General features: G+C 43.3%; 1 protein-coding gene and 1 long non-coding RNA gene across 3 annotated transcripts in view; one reads left to right on the top strand and one right to left on the bottom strand.

Moving 5' to 3' along the window:
* LOC135942656 (contactin-6-like) overlaps positions 1–27,442 on the top strand; it is a 160,635-nt gene that overhangs the window by 38,348 nt on the left and 94,845 nt on the right. The window lies entirely within an intron of this gene.
* On the bottom strand, positions 5,748–6,152 carry LOC135942989 (uncharacterized). Its single transcript, XR_010575148.1, has 2 exons — positions 5,920–6,152; positions 5,748–5,832 (listed from the first exon to the last, which is right to left on the bottom strand). It is a non-coding gene; the product is annotated as an uncharacterized LOC135942989 (long non-coding RNA).

The raw sequence follows: 27,442 nt of genomic DNA, 5'->3' as shown, positions 1-27,442 counted from the left end.
AATTTGAGCCTCGTGTATTGAAAAGCATAAATAATTAATTGTATTGATATACTTGCATTTATTGGTCTGAATACGATGATGTAAGTGGCAAAATAGCCCTGCAGAACCATAATAAAGTTCATTTTGAAACTAAACAAGTGGCAATCAATTTGATTAAAATTTGCTTGTGATTGGTAACGTTTAACAAAAAAAAATTGAACAAAATTGCTACGTCAATATGGAAATAATTTACATAGCGACGGGGCTGATGAGAATGAAATTTGATTCGTTGATGTGCTACACCATCAAATCGATTGGACGTGTCAGAAATACCTTCACACAATCACCTTAATGAGAAACAAATGACATTTTCATGAACAGCGTCACGCATGCCAAAATCACCGTGGCCATTTTCCCAGTATTTTTCCATTGGCCTATTTATCACCAAGTGGCGCGCAGCAAGGCGTTTCCTGGAAATTAATACCCCTCATCTAGTAGCAGCATTCAGCGTGGCCGAATTTCGGAGTCTGGCGCAATTTTGGTTACTGGAGCAGAAGTTGCACGCCTAATGAGAACGAGATAGAGAGCAAGCGAGCGAGCACCCAGCCGGGCCCGAATTCAGATGTACGCGCACGTGTAAAGTAGCACACGCATAATATATATGTATGTAGACTAGCAGAAGGGTTGTGCAAGAGAGCTGCTAACACACAGGACGACTATGAAATTAATTTTAATTCAGCGGTTTGTTTGCGTAGCAGCCACACGCCATTTTAATATTCAAAATGGATGGTCGGTTGGCCAAGTTTGCTCGCATGCTCCAACCGAGGAGCAGCAGCAGCATTATATTTTCAAGTGTGTTTGCTCGCAGTTCCCGCCATCTCGAGTCTAATGTTTTTCCAGCACTACTCCATTATGGTAATTGCGTTTCACACACGAGATAATCATAATGAGCAGGCTTCTTTCCGTGCAGTTAATTTATGTGCAACCGCTGCATTTGGACCCGCTTCTCCCTGCCGCGAATAGAAAAAGGAATAAAAATTTAGAGCCGTGCGATTTTAATACGAAGTACATGCTCATCCATTCCCTGATAAATTATTAGCAACAGCGGCGGCGGACGAGCTCCTCCGCTTCCTCTCGCGCCGTGCAGTAATAATGAGAGACTGGTTTTTAACTCTGCTGGCTCGTTGCGAGTTCGGAATTAGTTTCCAGAGAGCCAGCTGATTTGCATTTTCAGCGGCTGCAGACTGATTTTAATTAGAAAGCCATTAAAAAGGGATTGAAACATCTGCGGAACGCCAATTAGAGCCACGGACAGCCTCGCGCAAATATTACACTCAGCAATTTGCGCATGCAAATCCGCGAGGAACTCAAGCCCAAGATGTAATGCGCGCCTTTATCAGTTATAGAAGGGAGAAACTTCGGATTTTTATTCAGCGTGCGAATGGGAGGCAAAAGAAAACACGAATCGGTCGAACTTTAGGAAAGACGGCTGGGCGGCCAAAATTTGTCGAGAGGAGCGCCTTAATTGATTTGCCTTATTGTTTGTGGTGTGTTATTATTGCTAATAGCTGCCATTTATTATAAGATGAAAATCGTTTACTGTGCAACCATCAATTTTCTACTGAAACCCAAGAAACTAATTGCTTCACAGTGCTAAAAGATTTACAGGGTCTACCAAAAGGATTAGATTTTGACGCTCTATAGAAATTAAATAAATGGGCTTCGTTCTCTTCATCTTCAAGTTAAGTGAAAATTTCGGGGGCAGTATTTCAGAATTTTCGTTTTGGCAGAAGAACCTGATTTTTTTGTGAGCCCCAACTTAGAGCAGAATAAATTTCAATTCGACCCTGTTTTGTGGCCGCTCTCTTTTTGCATAAAAACACGTCAACACCAACTCAGGGCGCCATAAATTCAATTGAAAAGTGCACGTCTGGCCACCGTAAATTTAAATTCCACGCACAATAAACCACCAAGTCTCAAAAATATGACCCATTTTCTGCGAGGACACATCCTTTTTTATGGTGGTGCGCGGAGCTGCCGGGCTTTCTGCGCTTCCTCACTTTTTCGCAAACGCTGGGAGCATGTCAGCACGCGCCGCCTGCATTATCTATTTGCACGCGGCGTGTGCTTCGCGCGCGAGCCAAGCAGCCGTTTTTGCCCCCGTTCTCTCGCAAGCTTTTCTTCTGTATAGTTAACCCATTAATTTTTATACAGCCGCCGGAAAAGTTTAAATGACTCGCGCGCGTACGCGGCACATATAAACACAGTCGGAGACACACAAACACGACGCATCCCAGCGCAAACATACACAGAAATGGCGGCGGCTTCCAGCATACTACACACTCTCACTGCAACTTAATATATCAAGTTTATGAGTCATAAAAATGGTAATATCGCGCTTATATTTTTATACTCCGTGTGCACTAACTACGGTAGTTGTTGTTGCTCGACGGCATAAGTTTTATATCCGGGCAATAACACGTTGTAGCTATTTTTTGATACGCCACTCGTATAATTATTATTGAAAACAGCTCGCTGCTGTAGGCCGGGTTTATGGCCGGTGCGCGTAAACGGCGATAAAGTGAGACGCCAACTTGTATTCTGCTAATACTTTATCGTCGCCGGGCCAACGTGCCGAAAACTGACGGTACTTATTAACTTTAATGTCCGCTTCTCATCATTCAGAATTGACGAAAACTGCCTCAAAATCTTTAGGATTTATAGCACACCTCTCTTTTCATCCTGAAAGCCTAAAAAAATAACGAAATTTAAACATTTTTCCAGGAACAATTTTGCACAAAATTCTTTTGACGGTAATGTTAATCCTTTTTGAGTTTACAACTTGAGGAGCTTAAGAGGTAGAAATATATGAGTAATCGCAAACAAAAGATGCCGAAACCTAAAGAAAAAAAAGTTACCAAGGGCAGTGTCGTAAGGCATGCTTTAATCTCGACGCGAATTTTAGAAGCTTTATTCTCACCCATCACTCGCTCTTTCACTCCTTCAGAGGCTCTCTTTTATTTTCCGTTTGTATTTTCCCGGTCTGTCCCTTTTGTTATTTGTCCCAAAGCCAAAAGAAAAGAGATGAAGATTTCTCGCAGCCTCACTTTTTGCATTTCAGCAGCCAGATTGTTTCTTTTTTCGCAAGCCAGCCAGCCAGCCCGAAGGAAAACGAAGAAAAAATCCTTTTCTGCGCTGCTCGTTCTTTGTGCTCTGTGCTCGAGCGGAGGATGCATTTTTATTTTATTCCCCACGGCCAGCTAGCTAGCTGCTGAACCAATTTTTCTCCTCCGCGCGCTCTTCATATTTGAACTTTTAAAAGGCCGCTTTTGCAACATAAAAGCGGCGAGTTTACGTAGCAAGGGTGCGCGCAGGCTGCCCTTATTAGAGACTTGAAATATCACCAGATCGTGCTTGACCGTCAGATATTGAGCTTAGAGAGCGCCGCATTTATGGAGGCGTTCTGCTGGCGCTGGTGTCCGATCCTATTAGGTGCACGCGTGACCTTAAACCCGGCCAGCCAAATTACGCACCGCTGAGACGGGGTAAAATGCATTCAGCTTGCACCGTGCCAAACTGCGGAAGCCTTTATGAAATAAAAAGAGAAGGAACAGTTGCGGCCAATTGGATTGAGCTTGGGTCTTACAAAGATTTGCTACGCTGCAAATCTCGAGAATGACGGCTATAGGACCTCCCTGCTTGTTAAGAATGCTAAAGAGACGCCGGAATATTAAGACTGCGATGGCCACCCGGGAAAGGGAAGGCGAATCTCTTTAATCAGATGATGAAAGGGAGACGGGAGCGAAATACTGAGGCACTCTTTTCTTGCTTACGTCGGCCCTTTGTGCAAATAATCTCTATACTCGATTTTTCATTTAACAAAACTGAATTTTTTAAATAGTAAAAAGGAAAAATATTGAATGACATGAAATCTCCATATATCTTAAAATTGTGATGTGCACCAAAGGAAATTAAGAATATTTATTTCATGCATGTAGAAGCTGCTTCAGCACCTTGGGGCTAATATGCCTTTGAACAAAGTCATTTGAGTTCTGGGCTCACTTCAGCATTGGCCTCTTGGATAAACTGACTTATACTAGAAGTGTCGCCTGCTTTGATTTTTTACCTACGATACATCTTATATATCAATGTCACATATAGTAAGAATAAATATAGTCATTATTATAAAAAATATGCAATTATTCTTCTGAATGGGCTAAAAAAGAGCTATTAACTAAATCTGCGAATGTAAATATATACTCAGGTACTCACCCTCCGTGCAGTTCAACCTTGGCTTGCAAAATTCACAAGCCTGAAATTCCTTTCATCAAAGGGAAGCAATTTCAAAGAAATAAATTTCGCCTCTTACGTTAAGAATTCCAACAAGACAAAATTATATATTTTCCTGGTGCGATCATCAATTTTTAGTATATTAAATTTCAGAACATAACTGGGAATGACGCACTTGGCTCCAGCAGACGAGGCTTTAGTCACTTGGAAAAAAAACTCGAAACGCATGCGATGTCAAATGAGATAGACCATTTAAAACGCTCGGGGCTCACGTGTGAACAATTGATATAAGTTAATTCAAGTCAGTGGAGCAGCTTAAGCACGAGAGCAGGTCGCGCCGGGTCGTTGGCAGCAGGCGCGGCGCGCACAACTTGTCTCTCCCGGCTAAATTGGTTTGTCCTTAACGTCCAGCACGTTACGCGGCCCGCAGCGGGCCTAACTGGCAGGCAGGCCCAGCGGAGGCCTCCGTGTGTACGTTTGCGGTAATAAGAGTGGGCCTAAGGTCAAAGTACACGCACGGCTGACCTTTGATTGTGTGACACTCGACAGTGGCAGTGCGGCCACCACAACAGCAGTTGGAAATAATTGGCGATGCTCCACTGACTACAGAGAACACTCAGCCCGGCGAAACCAATTTTCGACCCAGTTGATTTTCACCGCTAGCTCGCATTTTTGTTTTCGGCCCGTGCTAGCTACGGCCGCTGCCGACGCGTCATTAGAATTAATTAGTCGCCTCTGCTGCCGCCGGTAATTACCTCGGCAGCAGAACGTGACCCCAGGCAGGAAAATTGCGTCCAAATTGCGCGTCGTGAGTGCGTGAGCACATACATTTCTGCCGGCCACGAGCGAGCGTGTTTTTCTTTGTCAGCTGGTTGGCTGGTGTGCTTGGTACGGGTGAAAAATTGCAAAAAGCAATAGAGTTAAGTGCCCTCTTGTCACAAAACGTCGTCAGATGCGCCCCGGAGCAATGCAGGCTCGGCATCCGAGGCCTCCCGCCGCAATCAATAAGGGATGAGCCTATTCGAGGCCACGACACTGCCTGGTGTCATTTTCTTAATTATTTCCCCTGGAAAATAATAACGCGGGGTAAAGTGGTGGTGAGGCTTGGAAATAGTTCCGGAGGCAAACCATTGCGGAACACGCCCCCACCTTCCAATTCCCTCGGGAGCTCTCGACAACAATATATTTATAGGTCATTTCTCACTATCCCAGAGTGCCCGTTACCGATGCCATCTCCTATAGTTCTCTACTTGGCTCCAAATTGCTTTCTGCTAAATTAGATATTTATTTTGTGCAGCAGGGCCCCAACAATGACTCTTGGTGTGTGGGAAGGCGTGCAGGTGGATTGCCACTAGAAAAATAAGCAATTCTTCGATCGTGGCCGTAAAAGTGGTCCCAAATTCTTGACACCATTGATGTGCTTCAACTCTCTACATATAACGTTATGGGGTACGTGGAAGCCGTGACAGAAATGCGTATTCTTCACTGTAGCAATTCGACTTTTATTCAGGTCTCGTGGTTTAGTAATTAAGATCAAGACTAAGACCGAGATCAGGACCAAGACTGTGAAATTACATCGATAATCAAAAATCACAAATGCAACAAACAATTATAACAATAAAAACACAACATTACAATTATGACACTTACCCCGTAGTTCGGGTCTAATATGAAATAGTTTTTTTGGAATTTTCTCGCACCAAATCTCATCCTAGCCGGAGAGAGAAATTATTGTGTTGCGACTGCTTTGGTGCGAGTCTGATTGTGCAGTGGGGGATAATGTGCAGTAAGGGTGCTTTGACTGTTGCACACCTTTGTACTGCCACCTGGCGATACAGGTTAAATGCAAAGTAGTTATTCGGACAGTAGTGGCGAGAAGGCGCCACAACGTATTGTTAAATCTCAGCCTAAAAAATTAGGATCGAAAGAAGAAATCTCAACAGATTAATTCATTGAAAACATTTTTGAGATCACATAACAGCCCGGCCGGAGTGTATGTATTGTGCAAAACGTCCCTGTACGCGGTACCAGTGGGGCTTGAAACGAGCATTTTGATAAACGAATTGGCGAAAAAACCCAGTGCGCCTCGAAAATGTATGACGCTAGAGAGGGCTGAGTATTTGTTTAAACTTTCGGGAGGAGGGCTGCTTGCTGCAACAACACAACTCATGAAAGCTCATATATACATGTTTTGATTTCTCCACAGACCTTTTTCTCCGCCCTCCTTTTGTTTTTATGATGTGTGTGTGTGGCGCACTGGCAGCTTCCCTATATACAAATACATACATACTTTTTATAGTACGTGTGCGTGTGTTTGGCTTGTTACCATTCGACTGTGAAAACACAATCCTCCGAGAGTTTTCCCCACTTCCGTGGAAAATATAAACCGAGGCCGCATAAATATTTAATCCCACCCGCCCAGCAGATATGCACAGTGCTCGTCCTGATGTATTCCGGCAGGGTGCTGACTTTTTGCGCCTGGACACTGCGCGAATTTATCGCGACCACACTCACTGCGGCATTTAATTTGCATTTTCCTGATCCAATTTAGTTAGCTGGCCGACCATTGTTTGCAGTGCCGCTGCTGCATTGAATTATACTTCAATTTTGCGCTACTCTTGGCTTATTAAAATTTATTGATCTGGATGATGTGCACGTGCACATCAAACGTTTTTCAGCGATAAATTGCGGCTAGCTAGAGGTTGCCGATCCACGATGAACACTGTATGCGCGATGTGCGAGAATTAAATTAAATACACTCAAAGCCAACCAGCAATAAAATTTCACGGACGTGCAAGTTTGAAATTGAACGGAAATTACGCAGTGAAATTGTCAAACATGCCCAGCTTGATTTTACAAACTTTATTAAGGATTTTGATTCCTTGCTGCTATAGAATGTACGAATTCTAATTGAAGAGAACAAAATTTGAACCTATGTATTTAAAAATGTTTCTATCTGCTTAACTAGGTCAATTATTTATCATGTTTAAGGCACCAAAATTGACCACAATGTGATCGAGATTATCTCTGATTCAGCCTCTTTTGTCACTCATAGTTAACTCAGCGTAGAATTAATTTTAGCAAGGCTTAATTTTACATCAGTTAAAATTTGTGGGGTCATATCTATGATGAATGAAATTTGCTTCAAATCGAATTGAGACATCAAGGGCGTGAAAGCCACTCTTGAAGTCACCGCCAAAAACAGTGCAACTCCCCTCTGGCTCATAAATTTTGTACCAGCTTCGTTTACATCCCACTTATCTCGTTTTCTCGCCAGCCAGCCACGGCACAGTGTAATTTGACATTTTTTAATGCTCCGGCGTGATAAAATTAAATTTTTAAAACAAACTGCTCGTTTGTTGCAATTCCGCACGCAAATTGCCCATAAAGCAGAGTAATCAACACACTCGCCTGATAAAAATTGCCATGAATTCAAAATTTTTCTACATCGCACATCGCACGTCGAGTGGACTTGTTTACTGTGTATAGCAAGTGTACACAACGCGCCCGTCATACGCACACATGCGAGAGCGGCCCCAGCTCCCGATGGGGCTGTTTTGCAGCCAAGTGGGATAAATTTTAATTAATAGCATAAACAGTGCACAGCCGAGCGGGCGGCGCAAGTAATTATACGAGTCTAATAATTCGTCTGAATAGAGTAATAACACCTGGCTGAAGTGGCCGGCCGTTAAAGAACTGCGGAGGGTAGGCAACCTGCTTGGCAGCGCGCGGCTTAAAATGTTTATCGCTATGGCTACATATTACGCGCTCCAATTACTTGCTCCTCGTTATTTACGTATTAAAAGCTTTTAGCTTCGACGCGGCGTCTGCAAAGCAGAAGAGAGGTCGAAAAAGCCGCCAGCCGGCGAGATTAAAAAGTGCGCACGCGAAAAGAAAATAATCTAATAATAAGAACTTAGCATGTCGGCTTTGCGAATGGGATGAGACCGCCGCTTTTAGCGCCCTAACGCAATTTCGGCGAAAAATTGGGAGGCCCGTCGCTCGCTCGTGTTTTACTTTGCCGCAGCGGCATCATCAAGCACAGGAAGCGCCGGCTTTTCGCTGCGTTCACCTAAGACTGCGCCGCCGCGCGCTGTGTTGTTCATCATCATTTTCGCATCAGCACGGGAAATAATAAACACGAAACTAGGCAAATTTACCCTCCTGCCAGCGTACACATATGTGTGTAGGTACACACGCACATAGTGTTGCGCCGATATTATCTCCGTGTCAACGAGAGTTTGTTTGTAGACGACTGCTAAACTGCCTTGTCGTGCGCTGCAAGGACCTTATATAACTATATATGGACGGGCTGTTTGCACCTCTCCGCGCGCACCAGCCATCAATTTCCATCTCGCCTCCAGACCACCACCACACGCGTGTGAACAAACCCAAAATTCAGCTCACTATGCAGGCAATGACATTCGCTGCCAGCCGGGAAATGAATGCGCCATAGCAAAAATCACCCAAATCAAATCAGTGAAAAAATAAATCAGAGCCCGGGAGAGAGAGCTGATTTTTGATAAAAGTGCGGAGGGCTCGGCAGTTTACGCCTGATTGCTTGTAAAAAATGAATCTGTATGAACCCTGCTAGAGTGAACGAACGCAGCAGCTGAACGCGCCCAGCCAGAGCCACCTTTTTTTCGGGCAGAAATTATTTAAAATATACACATATTTAATATGACGGAAAGTATGACTGTCAACTTCTCTATTAAAAGAAGAAGATTTCAGTCGTTTATTCATTTCGTAATAGGAATATTGAAATAATTTCCCTTTCTGCTATGTAATGCTAATTAAAATACAATTGAAAAAATTACATAATTCATTTTTTATGGTACGATAGTTTTAAAAGGGGATACAAATGTGTTTACTTGTTAACAATTGATTATCAATCAAGCTTTCTTGAGTTGGACCCCACCCAGGCTGGCCGGTCCATCGTCCTGGTGGAGGATAAGATGCGTGTATCGCTAAAAAACACACAAATTTTAATTTTTTATTTGTATAATATATAAGCTTGTTACTTAAAGCTATGCGCAACATTTTCGCTACCAATAAGGGGCTATGTCAATTGGAGTGTTTTTTGTTGTTAAGTTATATTTTCATGATTCATCGAGAAATAAATTGTGATTTACCATATATTATATCTAGACAAACCGTTTAAACAGACAGATTAAAATTTAAAGTTTTATGAATTAAACATTTAAATTTTCAGATTACCGAATTAAAAAATAGCCTGTGGTCGAATCTATAAAGAAATTAATCTCATCCGTTCTTTTAGGGCATGAACAGGCCGGTTAGAAGAACGTCCTGGTCATGCTCTATGGCGTTCATTTTATAAATGATGATGGAGAGGATGATGTAAATTATTTACAATCCAATAGGTGGAAAGAAACTGCGCGGATGCTGATAAACCATTTTTCCTAGCTACCTGTTGACTTGAGCGGTGCAAAGAAAGAAAGAGAGAAAGGATGGCTGTGGGGTATGAGTGTGCAGCAGTAACAGGTAAAGATTGCGTGCGCCGGAATATAAAGTGAACGGCCGTAGGAGGAAGCAATGATCGTCCCGTAATGCGACGGCCTCCGTACGCGCGGTGATTACGCCCTTCTTCGTACCCATTCACTCGCGCGTATATGTTTATTCAGGGACGGTGGTGAGCGGTCAGAAATAAAAAGCAATCATTTCCCATGTGGGAAGTTATGCAGCTGCTGCTGCTGCTGCCACCGGAAAATGTAGCGACTATCCGGCCGGCCGGGAAATATTCGCTGTGTTTTTATATTGAAAATCCCTCATGGCTACATCAAGACGAAGGAGCTGGAATAAAATAAAAAAGCCTCGTTCCGTGACAACAGCAGCGTGGCACAGCCTTTATATGGACTGCCCTTTTTTCCTATTCGTTTTTGGCCTGAGTGCAGGAAGGAGCATTCTGCTTGAATAAAGCAATAAAAACAATGGTGGCGTCCAGCAGGCTGCTCTTTTTCTTCTTGATACAAAACAGTAGCAGCTCCGCTTTCTCTCTCGCTTGCTCCCTCTTTGGCAATAATTGCATTATGGCAAAACGATAAAATGAAGCAAGAGCCGTTGGCCTGCTCATTGGGAAACGGCTTGAACGCCAGTTTCAGCGGCGCCGGGCCTGCAGGGCTGTCTTGGGAAGTTCACTTGACGCCATCAAGCAATTGTGCTTTACAGTTATTGCCCCGGCCCGCCTTAATCTGCAATAGAAATGGCCGGGTTAGGAATAAGAGACAAGCTTTGATATTTGTCACGCGTGCATGTGTATAGATCAAGTCGGAAGAGGTGAGCGGATGTCAGTTTACAAAACGGGACATTGATAGTTGGATTTTTGCCCCATGACATATTAGCAAGCGTTAATGAAGTAAAAATAAATCTTTTTATAACGCTCACGTACTAAAAAAACGCTTTTCCGGTCCAGCACTTTACCTGCAAAATAAAATCAGCGTCAGCACTGCAGCAATCTGCAGTGAACTTTGTTTATGAGAGCCGTTAAAGACGACTGACTGCGCTCAAATTGCTGAGTAATCAGTAAAAAAGAGAACAAGTCGCGAATTCTGTAAATTTCGCTTCTCTCTCTCTCTCTCTCTCTCTCTCTCTCTCTCTCTCTCTCTCTCTCTCTCTCTCTCTCTCTCTCTCCTGATTTTCACATGATGGCTGCAGCCCAAATCAAAGAGTATATCCCTAAAAAAAATGTTCATGTAAACGCTGGATTCAAACCTAAAGCGACTGCTCAACTCGTTCTGAATCACACCAGTTGCTAGTTATCTATTCCACTGTGTTGGTGCGATGCTGGCAAGAAAAGTAGTGCAAACGCGAAATTCTGACCATGCCCATTGGCCATTGTTGTGAGGCAACCTATTTCGAAAAGCCTCGGTGGCCTCTTTCTTCCCAGAGTATTGTCCGCTCTCTCCTCTCTCTCTGTCTCTTTCAACAATAATCGGTGTTCAAAGCTTCGGGAACTTTTCTTGCAAGTGCAGCCAACTGAGGACGAGAAGGAATTGTGTGTGCCCTCTCTCGCGACCGTTAAAATGGATGGCTGATCACTCGGCGCACAGGAACAAGACCGCTGCGTGGGTGGTGACGGTGCATCTCCGCGCCATTGTTTTTCATCGTCTTGGCTTAGTCAACACAGAGTGGTCGTTTCCACAATGGCATACTCAATTGAAGGCAAACCGGCCATGAAAATTCGTGTTTATTCGCCTGAAATGAGCACCAACCGAGGTGATCCGATAAAAATAATCAATTACGACGTCCTGCCGAGAGATACTCTCGGCCGCTCTCTTTTTAATCAACGTCCACTCAAGAGAACAATAAATTACTGGCCAGCAAGCCAGTTTAAAACTGCAGTGGCTCCTGCCCACTCAGTCGATTTGCGAGACCCTCCGCAGCCGAGGTTTTTTTCTCGGACGTCAGCAAGAAGAACTGCTTGTCCGGTCGGCTGATCAAGTATGGTGCAAAGGGGATGTTCGCAAGGCAAGCAGAATCGTCGTTAGCCGGCTGATTACGTTTGCACCCGACACCCTTTCACGCTGCCGCCGAGAGGTGCATACTAAATAGTTGGTTATTCCTGCGTATAATGAGCTGCCGGTGCAGTCAAAATCAATTTCGTGTGGCTGCCGAGAATGGAGAACGAGACGAGGAGAGAGAAATTTGTTCCGTCTATATAGCAACGTAAATGTATTGAAAAGTTTTGAGCCGCGCCGCATCTCTCTGTGTGTGCATACGAAATTTACGAGTAAATTGATTTCTGAGCTGCGTAGTAATTATTGTAATCGAGGCGCGGCAATTTGTGCACGCGGCTAATTTGAGACTTGAGAAATTTCCAAACTGAAAAGCTGGCGGCGTCTAATCCGGGTAACAAGCTTGAACAAATTAGTTTCCAACAGGAAGCTCGCTCCACGTATGAGGATTAGGCCCGCGCGCGCAAATGGATTAGAATCTTAGCCGATAAACTTTAATGCCATTATTCAAATTAATTGGTAATCAATAACCTCTTTGCGGAGCAGAGTGCTGCCGGGGGTGGTCGTACCTGATGCCGATATGCCTTCGTTATTTATTGAAAATCCATGCACCCGAGTTTATCTGCAGCTCGGCGGTTTTATTGCCACTTCACTATATATATCTCACAGCTTACAAATTATGGCGATGATGCAGTTTCCGTGTACATGAGATGCATTTTGTTTCACTCGAGCTGAAGCCGAGAGCAAATTGATTGCACAACGCGCCATGTGAAAGGAGGGCTTTAGCCGCCTGTAAAGTGCTGGGCGCGCGCTCTCAATTATCGGCCGAGCTTCGGATTTACTTCTTGTGTTCACTTGGCTAATTAATTTGAGAGCTGGATCGAAAGATCCTCGTTATTTGTTCTGGCTGATTCATCGTAAGTGCAGGGAAAAAACAAACTATCGATAATTACGTATGATGAGCCTTGATTGTGCTTTTTGAAAGAAAAATAGTTCTTCTAATACGAACACTGAATTTTTATTTAAAGTCAAAGATACGTCTCTATATTAAATATAGAACTTCTCTAGAAGGCGATGATTAGACTAGGTTCTCAGCGGATCCAAAGGAATTTTTTGATCAACCAATTTCTTGGGTAAGAATAGCTTTCAAATATATATGCTCTCTAGTATGCGTATGTCCTTAAAATCATTGTTTTTCTATAGAGCTTACAAAATAGTATAGATCAGCAGATGTTCACGCAAATAAGATGGGAAAATTTTTCTAAAAGAGCGGGGAAAAATACATACTATATTTCTCAATTCCTCTTAAACTTAAAGAACCTGCACTACATTTTTTTTTACTTAAAGGCAGAATCTAATTTACTGAGTCTTGTAGTGTTCTCAAACCTTAAGACTCACTTCTCCGTCCGTTTCCTGCACTAAAAGAGGTCAGAACTGAGTACTCCTTACAAACAATATCCACGTAACAAATAGCAAAGGGGGCTGCTGACGAGCTGGTTCGGCTGCGGCTGCCTCATTATTTTATGCATGCAGTGCGTCGTCGTCCACTCAAAGACAAGATTTCTCGGCGTTCGCAATGCAAAAGCTCCACCATCTTTTGAAATAATTACACTGCACGCAACGTCACTCGGCTGGCTTGAGTAGAGGGGTATATATGCCATCAAGTACCGTACGATACTTGTCGCGAACGCAAAAAGCGAGCGAGAAGGGCATTGTTAGCAGCAGGGCCACCCCCGGCTCCGATCCCGCGATGACTGCGCGCGACCAAAGACCGAACCGAGGCGTACGCACTTGTCTCACGCTCGAGTGGCGTGCAATAAGCTTCCGTGCGCCCCTCGCGCAAATACACGCGCGTCTCCATTAAAGGCGCCTCTGGTACACACTCTCGGCCTCCTCAGCGGAGGATGAGGACGCGCGCGTTATCATATTGGCGGTGCGAGGGAGGCTAAATATAAAAAAGAAGCGGCCCATAAATCTTTTTTAAGCAATGACACTGAAATTTATGAAGAAGCAGCAGCCAGATGAAAGTTTTTTATGAAGAAAAATTGCACCGTGCCTCTAATCATTAGCCTCAACCGAATCGAGCGGTGGAAACTTCTTAAAGGTCACGGTACGGACAGAGGCTCTTTAGTTTGTAGTTTCCTATTAATTTGAACCACGCCTAAGGCAGACGACGGTAAGCTCAGTGCCTGTGAATCTAGATCAAAGGCAAAATAATCTAAATTCGCTTTAACAACAAGATAATAAACTGGAGCCATTATATGTTTATGAAGCGTATTTTCATCAGCAGAGATTTCAGTTTAAAATTTCTGCTTTGGACAGTCAAAAGTATTACATTCATCGAGGGTTGACCTGCCTTTTGGAATCAAAATCACTCGTTCTCATAGTATTATAGAACTTGACCAGTTTCTCAAGTTGAAAGCGAGCAATGTCGGTGCAGCTTTCTAAGAGTGGAGAAACATCAACATTACCCAACTTTTAATCTTCTATTGAGCGTCTCTTTTCACCGCCTCGGCACTAAAAAATAGTGCCGGAGAGGTTTCCGACCTCGGCGCAAATGAATTGAAACGACCGCTCGCGAATGAGACTTTTACGGCGCTTTTTATGAAGCTAAGTTGGCACGCTTGGTCCAGCGCATCTGTCAAAATATCTCACGCATCACGCCTTATTGAACTTTGGACAGAACGGCCAGCGCAGCAGCCAGACCGCCGAATGGCAGCAAGAACAAAGAAAAACTCGCTGACCGCAAACGTCCGGAGTATGCAATAAAGTTCGTGCCATAATTCACGACGGCACAAAGGAGCGAGCCGCCCCCGCCGTCGGCGAGAGAGTTTAAAAGTGGCCTGCTTATTGCATCTCCATGTATAATACTCGCGCACACCACACGCATATTGATTCAGTCGTCGAACGCTGGAGTACTATGCGTACGTCTGCTTCGTGCACGGGCCTCAAATTCGGAAAATGAGATTCCCGTATCCAATTTCCCTGCTTATTATTGCCAACTTCCGCAGGGCAATTCACTCCACTCGCTCAAAGAGCTACCGTCGTCCTGTAAAAATACATTTACCTATACATTCATGGAAAGAGCACTACGTGTATGTACCATAGCATAGGACGAGAACGTGCGGAGAGGGCAGCATCCCTTACAGGCTGGATTAAGCAGTGAGACTTGATCCTTTTCATTGTTGCGAGACATCGAGCTCGCACGAAGTGGGAACGTAATGGTAGCCTGTGGCCACCTGATTTACGGGCCTGGAACGTGTACCCTCTGTTTTCCCGCAGGAAATTTCATCAATTTTTCTTACAAAGTACCCATTTATTTTGTCTTATAATATACAATGTTTGACTGACAATGCAATTAATTCTAGATTTCTGTTATTATTTGAAACTTATATAGTTGGTTACTCTAACACTAAATAAAAAAATCAAATTGTTAAAAAATGATTGATTGATCCTAAGTTATAATGTTATATATCCCCGCAATGTAAAAATTGTATTTTTCTCAAATTGTTAAGATATCGGTACAAATTAAAAAAATATTCATTTTATGAATGCCATTTTTAGGGGCAAAATTTTGACCAACTTGAACACGGAGAATGCAGTCTGCAATGCGTATAAGTTGTGTGTATATTAAAAAATCTGACACTCACAAAAAATCTAAGATTATAAGGATCGAATTTTTTTAAACTAAGTGGATAAATAGAGATTTTTTAATATTGTGAAGAATGAGATGTTAAATACTTTACATCTATTCCTTTTTCTTTTTGACACAAACGGAGCCCCACTTTGCAAATGCGGCCCGCCTATCAGAGAGCCCTGATCGTAATAATACGTTTGGGGGTGGCGGCGTACGGAGAGTAAGATCAGTGGACCAAACGGTGTAATACAAGTGAATGAGTGATGTGGCGTTAACTCGCGCGCGCACTCGCCCTGGGGGAGGGGGTGGCGTTGAATGCGGCGGCTCCGGTTTCAGCGCCCAGCCACCCCCCAGATATATCGCAGTGCGGCGCCCTGTGCGCTACATATTTATCATCGTCCGCTGTTCCTTTGTTCCTCCCGATGGTGACGTAACATCATCAATTACATTCTTATCACCATGCCAACAAATTAATTGCGCGGAGCACACTCGGCATCCTTTTTCTGCGTTTCACTCCAGGCTAAAATTTTACAATACACGCTTGTAAAGCCTACGGGCGGCGGTTTCCTTCAAAGTCAAAGCTGGAATTGGCTTCTTGCTGCTTTTTATTTACTTTTCTGTGGTTAATTCAACATCTGAAGGCTTTTTGATGAATAATTATTTTACGCTGACGCTATTGGAAGCGGGCAAGGATAACAAAACTTGAAAGAAGAATTTCACATAAATTGTTAACTTTACTAAAATATATTTGAAACGCAGCCTAAATGAGAATATTGTTTTCTACAAAGGCGAATACAAAATGATTTGCAAGAATTGTTGCGTGCATATTCTGCGTTATCATTCATTTAAACCAGTTTTTTCCATCACCCTCAATAGCTCAATTTCATCAGAAACAATTGCCTAACAGCCGCTGAATTAATTTGTTCTAAGTGTATCCTGCATGCTCCAACAATTTGTCCATCTTTATTGCACATAGGGCTGCCTCGCAGGCGCAGTAAAACTCTCATTAAAATTCGCATTACCACCTTTACAAGTTTTACTGTTCACACGCGCTGGGCAAAAAGCGTGAATAAATGGTTGCCGGAGAGTAGCGAGAATGAAAAATTACGCCTGGCCGCGTGCACGCCAGCCTCATCCGAGATATGGTGAGAGTGTGTGTATGTGCTTTTTTTAAGAGGCCAATTCGGCTGTTAATCATGCAACACCCTGGCCGCAGAGTAAATTCCGGCACCATCATGTAAATTGCAGCAGCTTTTCCCTTTCCTGCGGCAGGCTCTTCTCGGACGGCCGGCGGCGAAAAATTGGATGTTGCGGTTTAATTATGCACTGCCGGTGGCCGTTAAAGTTTGCAGCAACAATAAAAAGGCGAAGGCGGCAGATAATAGCACCCAGAAGTACTGAATCAACCCTTTTATTAAGTGATGAATAGCTCTAGCAGAAAGGTGTAAATTACCTGGTGAGCACTAAAAAGTTGCCCCTGTGCACGGTGTACAGTTTGTATCACACTTACGCGTAGCCTGTGTATACACACCACCGTCCGACGATGCATTAGCCTGCACAGCAATAAAGCCGGGACCAAAAATAAAATACAATTCCCGCTTGCATCTGACGTAAGCTGGTTCTTATTTAGTGATACGGCACATACGGCCAGTCCAAAAGCCGATCGAACGAGCACGTTGCGAAACCCAGAGATATGACTTGTGCAACGCATCATTGTAATTTTCCCCTGAACTATATGTTTTCGCGCGCCCCTCCCTGCACTCGAAGAGTGAGGAGGAGGCAGTTGTACGCGAGCCGCGGAGTGAGGCGGAGGTTGATTTTAATAAACCCGAGTGCCAACAAATAGGAGTAGTTTGTATTATCCCTAGATCTCTCATTTGTAGTTAATTTGCAAGTTAGACTTAGGATTTGCAATTTGCGTAAAGCTCCTCTTTTGGCACTGCCCTTCAGGCAGTGTTGGAGGACCGAGGACACAACCATCCTCCCCATAGTGCGGAGGACTTGGTTAGTGTCCGGCTTGTGTCGTCGCGCCCCGACGAACTCAAGCTTAAGTTAGGGAACACGCTGCCGCCCCACGGGAGTGCGGCACGCGGTCCAGAAAGGCCAAATCCGGCAAGCACCAAGAGTGCTAACCGGCGTAGCGCACTAGCACAAGTCCCGAACCCTAGACCGGGCCGTGCGTTACACTTGGTTGCCCAAGGAAATTAGAAACCATCTCAGAAAGCTGTGAAGCTTCTGCAGGACCTTTTGAAATTTGATATACTGCTTTAATTTTCTTATCGGTGGTTCATCTTTTTCTTACTTTATTTGCCGAAATAATTATTTCAAGGGATTCCAAAACTAAAATATTACAAAAACGTTTTTGTTCTTGTTTCATATAATTTTAATAATTTATGAAAATGTTACCTCTTTTTTAAAATTATTTTTAAATTGCAAATAATAATTTTGCAAACATGAATTTAACAAGTTGTGCGATTTGGTTATAATATATTTGATATTTAGATTTAAATTGTCTACTGTTTAAAATATTAGTTCATCATTAAATATGGGCTGCTGTAAAATATTTTTGTGGACTCTTTTGAGCTTAAATCATAGAACATGCAATGCAATCAAAATCGAACGGGCAAATTTGATTTCTTGTTCTTTGCTCTTCAAAACTGACCCAGTTTATCTTGGGGTTTCCAATAAACGATAATGCTTTATGACTTGCATTACTATAGGCTACTGAAGCGAGGCCAGGCAGACGCACAACTTGCCAATTGCTCGCTCTTAAGCCCTTCACTACCGGCGTGTTTTGCAGTAACCGCGAGAGCTTTTAAAATAATGGTTCGCTATGAATAAGTCATGCAGCGAGGAATAAGTGATTTTCCGGCGAGGGCGAGCGAGTGAGCGAATGATGGAGGCCTTTCAGCCGAAACGCAAAAAGCGCCAACACACGTTGCCACCATTTCTCGCTGGATTGCATTAAGGTTGCCGACGTTGAAACGCCTGCCAGCCGCTTGAGGTGTTCATTAATTTTATTTGCACAGATTTCATTATCGTGGCTCGGCGTCGGCGGCTGGTGCGCATATTTCACCGCGCGAATTTCTGCGCAAGTTTCACTGTCTTGGTGCTCGCTTCTTTCTCGTCGAGACATCTGACTGTTTTTTCGCGATATTTTTCCTGTAAAGCGTGTGCATTTAATTAAAGAAATATTTTCCGAGCCGCTGCGTGCGAATTAAGTTGGCCTTTAATTGTGGCACTCATGAGTGAAGCGCAGCTCGGCCAGCAGACATGACTGGCAGGCGTCCGAGGGCGAAGGAAAAGGCACATTATCGCCGGTACGATGCGTTTTCTAGCAGACAAAGCACGACACGCGCGCACCCTTTTTCACCCGGCAGCGTTCTGCTCAAATTCAAAGACAAAAAAGTGGAGGAAAATCGCCGGGCTCCGTCTACGTTAAATTTAATTCCTCCCAAGCTGTTTTGTTAAAAAGCAGCTCTTTGCAATAAAAAAAACTTTTCGACTGCGCCGCTGGTTTGTTTATTTCGCTTTGTTGCCAATTAAAGCGGCAGTTTTTAACCTTCCTTCTTTTCCCGTCGTGTCTTTCTTCTCTAATCGATTTTTTGTCTTCTTTTTGTTGCAGGTAAATACACAAAGCTCCTCCCAGCAGGCGCAGAGAAAGGGGGGAAAATTAATCCAGAACGAGATTAAAAGTTAAGTGATTTTTTAATTAACACAATACCGTCCGCGTCGGCGGAGGGCCTTCTTCGCTTGGAATTTTTTCCTCCTCTTTATGCTCAACACCGGGGGTCTTCCAGGAGTCTGTTTAATAATACAATGCCCAGCCGCGCGAGGTAATCTCATCAACCAATCTTTATGCGCTCCGAGAATTAAAAAAGAAAACTGATTATAAAAATGTACATATATACCTATAGGATATAGGAGCTCGTGTGAGGGCTCTCTCTGAAGAAGCTCGGACGGGGATGTAAAACTCGAGTAGGGCGACCATAAAATCGCAAATTAAATTTGAAACCCAATTTTTGCGTGTATGCTGTGCAATTAATATATAAACCTTTTTCATAGTTGATGATTTTATTAAATTACCTAAAGTCATTAAGACCTGAATCCTTTGGTTTGCTACTCATCTTTTAAATAATATATTATTTATCAGTTGTTTGCCACAAAGCCCATTTGAATATTCAATGGAAGCCCTCAAAGTAGAAGTTAAAATATGGATTAATAGATGATTTGAAAATCCGAAAATTCCTTCTTACCTTTATAGTCACCGACTAGTTTCGGCTATCCTAACTAACAGCAGAAATTTGGAGAAGGGTTGCCGTAAGCCGCTGAAACAAGCCGGAAACAATAAAGACGATTCTTTTTTTATTATTTAAAGGAACAATTTGCTTTTAGAATAGTATCTCTTGCAAGTGCAAGTGCTCCAATTTTCCTTTTTTTTTAATAAAGACAACTTTTCCAAGAAAGAATGCCTGCTTTATTTATTCTTCTATGAATAAAACTTAAATAAAGATTGAATTGAATTTTAAATCCCCGCCTCCTGGATCCACGAAGCAATGGTAAATTGAATTCTACTTGTAATGTAATATATGCTTTCATTTCGTGCGAGGGTGGGTGGGGTTGTAGGAATGAAAAGAGATGTATCTGTCTTTCTTCACTCTCGGTTACAATTTGTATGCAAATAAGCGAGGAGGGAGGAGGTAGTTCAGCCGACTTCAAACGAGATTTCATCAAAAGCAAGCCACGAAATAGGTCCTCAAAGTGGAAATACACACCGCTCGCGCGACAACAAACAAGGTGACAAATTTGAAAGGCTCGCGCGCGCGTCAGCTCCCGGCCGGGCCACACGCACGCACACCAGCAGAGAATAGCACCAGTGTACTCCCCTCATTGAGAGCCAATTTGAGCCGATTTCTTTGGCGCCGCAGCCTCGTTATTTGCATCTTGAATGCTGCGCTTTTGGCGCCGAAAAATACACCACTTGGCAGGTCATTCTTTTCACCTTTAACTCCTTTGAAATGCGCGCGTAACGAGCGGTGCGCGCTCGCTCTTTCGCACCCCTCTCGGCAAATTACTCCCGATTTCTACCACGCGGCTGGCTCGTGCCTCTCTTTGTGTAATTATTTTTGCATGTTCTCATTCTCGAGGCAGCCGGAGAATTTCTTCAGCAAACTTAATCCACTCGAGCGGGCAGCAGTGCAAATATGGTGCGCGAGCGGCGATAATGGCACACAATTCTCCGACGCTCGTAAAGCGGTGAGAGAGAATTAAAACGGGAAGAGGGAAAACGATAGATGAATTAAAAAAGAGCAAGAAGTGCAGCTGCCGAGGAGGGAAAAAGTTGATTGCATTCGAGTTTGAGATGCGCCGGGCGGAACGGAGCAAAAGCTGCAGAAATGAAGCGCGCGCCAACTGCATCCGTAATGTGCATTGTTCAGTTTGTAAATGTTCATGCACCATCCAGCGGCGCACAGCACAGTTGCTCGCCGGCTAAATAAGGCAAGTAGGTAAATTAACTGCTGCTAGCTGCTTTCAGGCAGATAAGAAGACGAAGAAGAGGCCTCTTGCAGCCAGCCAGCTTGCATCCCTTTCTTCCTCGGCGCGCGCTCCGCACACCAAACTTTCTTTCCTTATTAAGATAAGCGGCCGAAGCGAACGAGCTGGTGCTTGAGAGTATTCTCCGCCAGCCCTTTTATGTGCATCTGTCAAGAAAAAAGGCGAGCGCACTGTGAATAAATAAACAAAAACCGCTTTTGCGAGTTGATTGTCTAAAGAGCTTGGAAATTGAACCATTTGTTTATTTTTGGGTTCTGTTTAAAAGGTTTCTCAAACAATCTTTGGAAAATGATGGAATTTTTAAAAGAGTAAAGACAGCTCTTTATGACCATAGCAAAATATGGTAATAAATTTAGAGAGGAATGATACTGCGAAATGAAACAAAAATAATTATGGTCATTTCGTCAATTAAACCATAAGCATTCGTATGCTAGCACAGTGTGCGCCCTTACCGGTCCTCGGACTGGGATAAAAAAGCAAAAATAAAAAAGGCCTTATAAGATTGACTTTTACTACTTTGACTGACTCTCTACTTAAAATCCTTTTTATTTCGTAGATAAAGGATTTTCCTCGTCATAAGGCATATATACCATTATTTAATAGATCTCATCGAGAGAAACTCGATCTACATGGTAAGAAATGGCCGAGGAGGATACATTTTCGAGGAAATGGGGGGAAAATTTCCCCTGAGGTTTCCTCTTTCGGCTATTTTGATTATAACTTCCATCTTCGACGAGATCAGCTAATCAAACAATCAACTGAAAGGACCACAGTAAGGTTAGTAATGATCTCTACCATCCACAGTCATATTGAAGCCAACAGATCAGATCGACTTCAATTGTGAATTGCTCAAATCCACCTTAAGCAAAGAAGACTCAAATTGTTACTTAAAAAAATCTAATCAATCAGTGTAGAGTCTGCGTGCATCAAAATAATTGAAAATTGATAAATTGACAGAAATTACAGAAATTACGAAATAAAGATAAATATGGGTGGTAGAGACAGGATAGGATAATGAACTTGTATCCTAGTTAATTTGCTATACTTTGCAAATAATGAGGATTCAAATCCATCGTCTTATCCTGTTTCTACCATCTTTAATGACAAATAGCTTTAAAATATTTTTAATAAAATTGTCGCAGGGCATATTTCTTGAAAATGTTTTTTGACAGCAAATAAGCCTTTCCCAAGCAATGAAATACCACTTGATTCATTTCTTAAGGAGACAAATTAGCAATTTTGTCATGAGAAACAGTTGCCAAGATCAGTTTGACGTTACACCACCCAAAATCAAATATATTTATTACTCCAAAGAAATCTGGGTTTTAAAAGCATCCAATGTAATCCACCAAAATATAAAAAAAATGTTTAAAGCTACCTCACCAAGTAAATGAAATTGAGCTTGTGCATAGACAAGCAGCGCACAATCAGCCAAGTTGCGCAAACAAGGCGCGGAAAGAAGCGCGCAGAGCATCCAATTTCGCAGCAGCGCATCTTCCAGTGCATTAAAACCAAACAGCGCGTTTATCTGTGTTCTGCCGGCGCGCGGTGTGCCAAAATTGAAAGTAACGTGCGCGCGTTAGATACGTTCAAAAGGCAAAACACAATAAGGGCGCTAGGGAGAAGGCTCAACAGCCTCGTCGGCGCGAGAAAAGCAATTTGGGCGTCGTTTCGCATGCACGGACGGCGATCGTGCGAAATAACCGACCACAAGCGGCGACGGCGGTAAATGAAAGAAAAACTTTGGCGAATAAATTCGGCACGCTGAGTTGGCGGCAGCATTATGCGGCTGCTGGTGTTTGCTGAGCAGCTTTGTCACACCGCCACACACTGTTTCATTAATTTTCTTTGTTTCTGCAAGGGCCGCCGCTCTCCCAGGGCAATTCCTCTGCGGTAGAAAGCAGTGCAGGCGCCCGAATCATGTATACTTTTGCTGCCAAAGGGGAAGCACACTGTAATCGGTCCCGAAGTAACAATTAAGCTCAACTTTTCTGATAGTCTACCCAAATTTCTCGGTTCAATTGCAGAAAAAACCATTGGTGGCGTCAGGGAGCAGATCTTAACTGAAAAATTGCTAACGAGTGGATCTTTCATTTATGTAGTGCGGGTATGTTGTTATTTTCGGAGCCATTGAGTAGTTTCTCAGCAAAGGAGCTGGAAGATTGATTTTTAAAAGGCAAAAATTTGCAGGAAAGTTGTTCCTTTTCATCATTTTTCGCGGACTATTCTTTTCTGCGCTGTTGAGGAACTCCGCTCGGAAGACGACGATGATGATGATGAGATATTTTATACGCGCGACACGAAAATAATGTGCGGGCGTTTCCTTGTTTCTCTTTTTGCTCCATTTAATTTAGGATGGCTTCTTTTAGGAGAAATATGCGGCACCAGCCCCCGGCTGAGAGCGAGGCAGGAAAAACAGAAAAATTGTGATCCACCATTAAAGCTCTGTTTTACCATTCATTCTGATTAGAGTAAGGGCGGCTCGTTTGCATCTCACGCTTCTCTTCTAGATTAGGCCGCAAAAATGAGGAGAATTAATTGCATCTCTCGTTTTTCTTTTTCATTCAGACTTGTTTTTTCCTCGTCGGCAGATGAAGCGGCCCACCGACCGTTGTCTTCTCATGCATTAACTAAAAACTGCAAATGAAAATGTCAGCACTCAGCAGCATCGTGCGTTTCGCAATTTATGGCGGGTAATTTATACTCCGCGGAGCCTCCGCAGAAAGTTATTTGTGCAACTCTCGTTCTCGCAAGGCGAAAATATCTCGGGCAAATACAGACTTTGGCGAAGATGAATTAAACAGCGGACGGATTTTATTCATATACTCACGACGCAGGGTTGCGAGAGGTTATTAAAATTATTCGTGCAAAGCGACAGCCGCCGTCGCGAAATGAAAGAAGATACAAAGATAATCTGGAGAAAATATACGCGCCCGTGCTTCTCACCATAATTAAATTAAGCATTCAACACATTTTCAATTTGCTTTATTGCCAGTTCAGAATGTAATTAAAGCTCAGCCGTTGTGCCAGTTGGTGCGCGAACCAACTTTTCACTCACCGTTTGCGTCTTAATTGAATCACAAAGTGCACCGAGAGTGGTAAAACTGGTTTTGAATTTACTGAAATTACGTCAATTCCATGAAATTGTTCAAACTCTTACTATTCAAAACTTTGCCTATTAACTGAGACTGGAATGTAAGTCTTGTGTTGATGTAGAGTTACAACTAATTCCCTGATGGAGTTCATCGAACTGGAAGTTAATTTCATTCAATGGCAACACTGATTTACTATGCATTGACTGCCGACTTATCGTGCTCTCGGAAAGGAATTTTAATTCGATGTTCGAGTTAGTTTAAAGAGGCATCCCTCAACAAGTGCCAAGTACACTCTTGGTCTCGCGCAGGACCGAAAGTGGGCAGCAAGCTTATCTCGTTATCTCTCATCCTTCAGTTAAAGCGTCCACGCACATGCACGGCATGAAGGGGGAAATTGCTGTGCGCCCGGTGGATGATATCAAAATAGGTCTGGGGCTTTCTGCGAAAGCGGGCAGCGCTCGCGCGTTTCCTGCCGACGACGAGCCAGGAGCGGCACCAGAGGCACGCATGGGCAAATTCAAAAGGCACTTGGGTGGCACGCCACGTCGCAGACCCACATCACCCACATTATTCAGCGCGAGATGCACGAGTGCGGTGGCGAACAGGAGAATTATTGTTGGCCGTCAAGTGGGATTGTTCATCTTCTTTTACTAACACACACACACCCATATCCAGAAGCCGCCGCGCCGCCAAGCGCTTAGACAAGTGACTTTTATCACTCGCGCGACTCAGTGCTCGCCACCAGCACACGCAGCCCGCGAGTTATCTATTTTTAATGGACTCTCGACATGTTTTATTATTGCTCTTCATCTTCGTCTCTCTCGGGAAGGCGTCTTCTGTGATAGCCGAAAAAATTATACGGTCAGAGCAGTAAAAGCGCTGTTATTGTAAACGTATTACGTGTGCATGCAATGAGTGTTATGGTGCATCTATTGCCCCACGCATTCGTACGCACGACCTAGCCGCTTTTATGGGCTGAAAGATGTTGTTATACTTTTTATTATGATCGTTGCTACATCAGCATACACACCAAGTTCGTGAGTTGTGTGCATGGCGCACGTAAAAAGAGGCGAGACTTCAAGTGTGAGAATATGCCCCACCAAGCAAGCAAGAAAACGACGAGTTAAAGTCAATAATCAACGCAGCTCATGTGCAAAGTAAATCAATAATCTTGTAGCAGCTGGTTTCTTTACCTTAACTATGAAATGAATTCAAACATGAAATCCGAGGTATTAAATTCAAGCTTATTTTTTATTATATTTAATAAAGATTTTTGCCCAAAATAATAATAAAAATTTTGAGCTATAATGGCACATTAATGTTCAGTTTATTCAATTAGAATTATACATACAGCTCATAACTTATTCGTGAAAACTGTTTATGAAGAATGAAAGAATTTACTAAATTGAGCCTCACAAGCTCTAGAAGAAAAGAATGCTCGTTAAATTCAGATCAGAAATACGAACGGAGTCGGTGAATAGTATCAAAAGATGCTACTCCTGAGAAAATAAGAATAAAAACGCAAATTCAAAGAACTTAAAATGCTTTTAGGAATAATGTTTCAAGATGAGTATCAAAAGCAAAATGTTTCGCCTTCTCAGTAAAAGAGGACCAAATTTAATGATTAACGTACTTTCTCCTCGAAGGAAAAAGGAAAGTCGAGAATCGAATTATATCTGTGAACGTGATACATAGCACAAGTTCAAAGTCAACAATATGGCATCATCTGGCGGCCTAATCCAATTAGCGCTGGAGAACGGAGGAACGCACTCAATATCTCATTTAAGTTTGCTGCTAGCTGGGTGGGTGGCTGCGGCCTGGACGAACCCGGATTCCTAAAAGTGCAGCAGTGGCATCAACTAACTAGCTCTGGAGCTCTTGAGAAATGATTGAAGTTGGTCCGAGCTGGCTGCGGCGCACAAATGAAATTCTCGAATTGCACACACACACGCGCGCGCACACACAAGCAGAGGTCAGGAAATGTAATACTTGTTGACTAAACTTTATTAACTTAAAATTGGTATACCTCTCTCTCGGGACGGATAGTGCCTGCCCGCCCGGCTTCACCTCTTGTGTCTTTTCTTTTCGGCTGCGTGTCGGGAAAAGAAGAGAAAGACAAGAAACCTTTACTTCTCTCAGCCCCGGCAGTTTTGTTATGGCTCAGTGTATCACTCACTCAGCGTGGACGACTACTTTTTCCACTTTTCCTCGACTTTTCCGGCTCCCTTGACTGAAATCCCACCATACAGCAGCTTCTCGGCTTGGTTGGCTGGCTTGTCTTTCATTTCCCGGCCAGCCGGCGAGATCTCGCCCTCCTCCCGACCGCCTGCTGTACCTGCTAGCTCGAGCATCAAATAATACACTTTTCCCATTTTAGATAACTGCTGTCCTATTTCCAAAGTTTTCTTCGCCAACTAGAATAAATTGGAATTGAGACAGGGGCGCCGAGATGTTGACTTTCCCTCTTCCTGCCTGCTGGCTAGAAATGGGATTGTACACCTTTCAGCACGCTGAAGGCTTTTGCATGATCATTTTCTTGCAAAACCGGCAGGAGCTTTCTAATAATTTTTGGAAATTTCCCTTGACTGAACTAGCTACAGAAAGTGGCATGGTTTCACAAAATTAACTGCCAAAATCACAATACACTGACGAACCAGATAAACTAAAGCAAGTTACACTTAAAATTAAAAGTACATATCTAAAATTGATTTAAAAATTAATTAATAAAATCTCCTAAGCAAAATGTTAAGAACAGTTTTCTTCCTTTAGGAATGCACTGAATTTCAGCATTTTATGGTGGCAACCAATTTGTTAGTAGACGTGCGTCCTCCTCAAAATTCACATTTTAACGATCGCTCAGAAGCCAAGATCATTCCTCACGGGGTCGTAAAATTCTCGCAAGACACATAGCCTTCCGCCCGCTCCCCACACACCCCCAATCACCATTCACATGTGTGGTTGTGTTTATGTTATCTTTTCACCCCGCGCGGCTGGCTGTCAGTCAACCCAGCTGACACCAGTATCAACAATAATATCACCACTTCCACCAATAATGCAAGCAAACGCGTCCCGCATTGATCTCTTGGAATTGGGTACGAGCGTAAAATTTCCTCTCTCTCATACACTCTCGTCATGTCTATCATAGGAGCTCGCTTATGTGCGCCATACACACTATGTGTGAACGCTGCTGTGCTAGGCGAAGAACAACGCAAGGCCCACATTCCGGCTGGCTGAACGAGGGGTGTTGGTTTTCTCATACAAATGAACACACCAACCAGACCCCACCGAGCAGCGGCGAAATTTGTTATGATTGCTCTTTATGGGAACGCAGGAGAGAGGAAAGTGTTTTAATTTCTCGAGTGCATTAAGTGCTAGTGGGGAAGAATTTCTCTCAGCTCTCAGCCCCAAACTTT

Source organism: Cloeon dipterum, chromosome 4, assembly GCF_949628265.1.
Source record: "Cloeon dipterum chromosome 4, ieCloDipt1.1, whole genome shotgun sequence".
NCBI classification, from domain to species: Eukaryota; Metazoa; Arthropoda; class Insecta; order Ephemeroptera; family Baetidae; genus Cloeon; species Cloeon dipterum.
Note: the sequence above shows the minus strand (reverse complement) of the source record. Positions and strands in the feature narration are given on the sequence as shown.